This window comes from Euphorbia lathyris, chromosome 5, assembly GCF_963576675.1.
Source record: "Euphorbia lathyris chromosome 5, ddEupLath1.1, whole genome shotgun sequence".
Lineage (NCBI taxonomy): Eukaryota > Viridiplantae > Streptophyta > Magnoliopsida > Malpighiales > Euphorbiaceae > Euphorbia > Euphorbia lathyris.
Window position 1 is genome coordinate 94,971,698 of NC_088914.1, and position 4,727 is coordinate 94,976,424.

Consider the following 4,727-nt stretch of genomic DNA (forward strand, 5'->3'; position numbering starts at 1 on the left):
TGATATGACTTAATTGTAATTTTATACTTAATTATGATATTCATGTATTTGACCCTATTTATTTCTCCCGATCAAATGGCTACTCTGAGTCTTCCAAGTCCGAATGGTAATATTGATCCACATGTATCGAATGTTTTCATGGGATATTTTTTAGAGTATTATTATTTTTAATCAAGATATAGTTTTGATGAAAAAGTCTATTGATAGTAATACATTTTGAATTAATATCATCAAATAAATATTTAATCGGGCTTTGATGTGGGCTACATCGAATAAAAGCCCAACAATGTTATCTTGTTATTGCGAGGCCCAATAGAAAACCCTACTCACTGTTCTATAAATAAAATAGGTGCTCGCTCCTTTCATTCGTTCCAGCCGCGAGTCTACGTTTTCTTCATCGTCTTTCTCAATTTGGTATCCATTTTCTTTCTGTTTTGCAATTTTAATTATTTACTTTCAGAAGGAAGATCGCACTGAAAACTCACGAAATTGAGGTTGTGATGACGATCTTCTCTTCTTCTTTCGCTTAATTTTTCGATTCTGATTTGTTTTTTTCTGAAGTATATGGATTTGGAGAAAATTGAGGTTGCGATGAGGATCTCCTTCTCCATTTTCATATTCCGATCCATCTTATAGTTTTGTTCATTAGATTTTAATTTCCTGGAAATATCAAAATCATTCTGCCGTCTATCAGGTTATCAGGTAGGGATAGTAAATTACAAAATCAATGTTTTGCAATTTTAGTTATTTACTTTCAGAATGAAGATCACAGTGATGACTCACGAAATTGAGGTTGCGAAGAGGATCTCCTGATTGATCTTCTCTTCTTCTTTCGCTTAATTTTTCGATTCTGATTTGATTTTTTTATGGAGTATATGGATTTGGAGGAAATTGAGGTTGCGATGAGGATTTCCTGATTGATCTTCTCTTCTTCTTTCGCTTAATTTTTCGATTCTGATTTTTTTTTTTTATGGAGTATATGGATTTGGAGGAAATTGAGGTTGCAATGAGGATCTCCTGATTGATCTTCTCTTCTTCTTTAGCTTAATTTTTCGATTCTGATTTGTTTTTTTATTGAGTATATGGATTTGGAGGAAATTGAGGTCGCGATGAGGATCTCCTTCTCCATTTTCATTTTTTGATCCATTTTATAGTTTCAATCATTAGATTTTGATTCTAATTGAATAATTAGATTAATCATATCAGGTTTGCGTGTCGATATTCCCGCTGACCTGAGTGATCTGATATTTTTTCTTTGGCTTAATTTTTCGATTCTGATATATACTTTTTGTGTGGAGTATATGGATTTGGGGGAAATTGAGGTTGCAACTTGCAACGAGGATCTCCTTCTCCATTTTCATATTAGATTTTAATAGTTTCGTTCATTAGATTTTAATTTCCTGAAAACATCAAAATTATTCTGTCTTCTATCAGGTAGGGATAATAAATTACAAAATCAATGTTTTTTCCATTGATCTGCTCCCTCTTCTGAGTTATATTGAGGAAATATGCTGGCAGAATCGGAGTAATCGATTTTCATATTCCGATCCAACTCTCGATTTTCATATTCAGATCCATTTTATAGTTATGTTCATTAGATTTTGATGCTAATCGAACAATTAGATTAATTTTCTTGGTCCAAATATTTAATTCCTACAAATACTGTTCATGCTTATGTTCTTTCAAATTATCATTCTATAAAATTTAAATTCCTATAAATACCATTTTTTTTCATATCCTGAAAATATCAAAATTGTTCTCTCTTCTATTAAATCATATCAGCTAGTAATATTTCCCATTTGAAAATTAGGATTTTAAAATCTAGAATTTATATTTTAGATTCTAGAGTTCATAATTCATGTTCAATAATTTTTTTTTTAAGTCTATAATTTATATTTCAGAGTCTTAAATAAATAATTAAATTTAAAAAATTATTAGTTATTTTTTAAGTCCCTAATTATGGCAATCTTATTTTCAATTGGTTATTTTATTTTATTTTAATCTTCATAGTGGTCTAATTAATGAATTTTATAGAAAATGGGAATTATTAATAAAAAAGAAAAAATTATTTTAGTCGATTTTTTATAAATGAAAATCAATCATTTTTCTAATACCTAAAATTTGGTTGACAAATAATATGCACATATGCTCTAGGAATTAGAAAACTATTAAAATCACTTTACTCGTTTTTATTTAAATATGTATTTTCATATTAATATTTCTATTCAAACTAATATAAATTTTCAAATACCTCGACTTGGTCACTCGAGATCCATATGAAATTAATGTAAAAATTCATAAGGAAAAAATATTTTTGGTAAGTTTGAGGCTTATATTAACCTCACTCATTTTCTCATATTCGTTTTTTATATCGTATCGTATACTACTTTTTTTTAGTCTTTTTTATAAGTCATATTTATTATTATTTTTTAATTATTTAATCTCTCTTTTGTTTTTCTGTCTCTTATGCTTCCTAGAGAATCTATATTCCAACATTAGAATTAAATCAAAGTGTGAATAATATAATATTTTTCTAAATTCAAAATTATTTAATCAAAATTATTGTCATATACTCTCTGATTGATTTTAATATGAATAATATAATATTTCTCTAAATTCAAAATTATTGTCATATACTCACTTAATCAAAATTATTGCTATATACTCTCTGTTGGACACAATCAATTCAAAATAGGCTCCCACCCGTTTCCCTTATTTATATTTGGCTAGAGACTCTTTAACCTTGCTAAACATTCTCTTACTCTCTAACCTTCTCTCTTCTCTTTGCTCAACAATTCATATGGGCAATCCAACTCCGTCCTCTTGCTTCCATGGGTTGTTTATCCGTGAAGATTGTTGGAGTGACGAAGCTAGCTTCACTCTCATTGAAGTTTGGGGCCGTCGGAATTTGGAGCTCAATATTGGGCTTCTTCGAGAGAAGGACTGGGAACAAGTTGCTTGAGAAGTAAATTGTAAACATAGAACCTAGAAAACAATCACCCAGTGTAACAATAGAATCGACACGCTTAAAAAAAATACAAGATAGAGAAATCTAAAGTTGAGTCCACTAATGGAACGTCGACATGGGTTTATTATCAGGCGTTGGATTTGTTTATTCGATCTAAGGTTTTCGATAGGACACAAGCTCTCTCCCCCGCACTATCCTCGCTGGTGAATTGGTCTACGAGGACTCCGACTTAGATGCATCGGGGATAGTGCAGGGGAGGGAGCTTTTGTTCTATCGGAAACCTTAGGTCGAATAAACGAATTCATCGCCTGATAATAAACTCAGGTCAACGCTCTATTAGAGGACTCAACTTTAGATTTCTCTTTCTTAGTATTTTTCTTAAGCGTGTCGATTTTGTTCTTACACTGGATGATTGTTTTCTGGGTTCTATGTTAACAATTTACTTTTCGAGCAACTTGTTCCCAGTCCTTCTCTCGAAGAAGGCCAATATTCAGCTCCAAATTCTCACTCCAGCAATCTTCACGGATAGACAACCCCCGGGAGCAAAAGGGCGAGTATGGAGTTGGATTTGCAATATGAATCATTGAGCAGGGAGAAGGTTAAAGGGTAAAAGAAGGTTAGAGAGTAAGAAAATGTTTAGGAGAGAGAAGGTCTGAGAGTCTCTGGCCAAATATAAATAAGGGAAACGGGTGGGAGCCTATTTTGAATTGATTGTGTCCAACAGAGAGTATACGACAATATTTTTCTTTTGAGAAGTTGGCAATAATTTTGATTAAGTGAGTATATGGCAATAATTTTAAAATTTAGGGAAATATTATATTATTCACATTAGAATCAATAAGAAAGTATATGACAATAATTTTGATTAAATAATTTTGAATTTAGGGAAATATTATATTATTCAAACATTGATTTGATTCTAATGTTGGAATATGGATTCTTTAGGAATAGCTATTCTATTCCTCCCACATTCTGTGAACCAAACGACACCTGAAATTATTCTATGATTACTTTGTTTTAACTATATTTTGTTTTAATATCCAATATTATATTTGACAACAGAAATATAAGAGCTGACATGGAGCGTTAGTTGGAGCGGGCTTGGCTTGCGACGGAGTTGCGTGTAGTTGATATCGCGTGTAGATCACCTGACTTCGTACAGATTCTGAAATGAATGCCAAACGGGTTCTATTATTTAGTTAGGGTAAATTACACCCATGGCCACTGTACTTTACCTATTTTAACATTATGGCTATTGAATTTCAATTCTTAACGACATGATCGTTGAACTTTACATTTTTTAACAACGGTAGCTACTCAACTTTAACTAACTCCTCAAAATGACCATTAATAACTTTAAAATGAAAATATTCAAGAATTAAAGTTATTCAGAGCGATATTTACCATGAAATTGTATTTTTTGGAGCTTTATTTCTCTAAAAATTCACTCTCTTTCCTAACTAAACAACATTTAAATGACCTCAAACTGAAAATTTTCAAGAATTAAAGTTCATTGGAATATCATTAACTCTTAGAATTTTTTATTTTGAGACCGTTAACAGTCATTTTGATGCATTGAGTGGCCACCAGTGTTAAAAAAGTAAGTTCAGTGGCAGTTCAGTGGCCACCACCGTTAACAGTTGAAGTTCAATGGCCACAATATTAAAATTGGTAAAGTTCAGTGGCCATGGGTATCATTTTACCCTATTTAGGTAGCTAAACACGATTAAGATTAACTTGACTCGTAGCATTAGCGAAT

At 31.3% G+C, this 4,727-nt stretch overlaps 1 long non-coding RNA gene across 1 annotated transcript; it reads left to right on the forward strand.

Annotated features, from left to right (window-relative positions):
* Positions 1 to 380: 380 nt before the first annotated feature.
* LOC136229525 (uncharacterized) lies at positions 381 to 4,275 on the forward strand. The gene is made up of 2 exons (XR_010689154.1): positions 381 to 702; positions 4,031 to 4,275. It is a non-coding gene; the product is annotated as an uncharacterized lncRNA (long non-coding RNA).
* Positions 4,276 to 4,727: the final 452 nt, after the last annotated feature.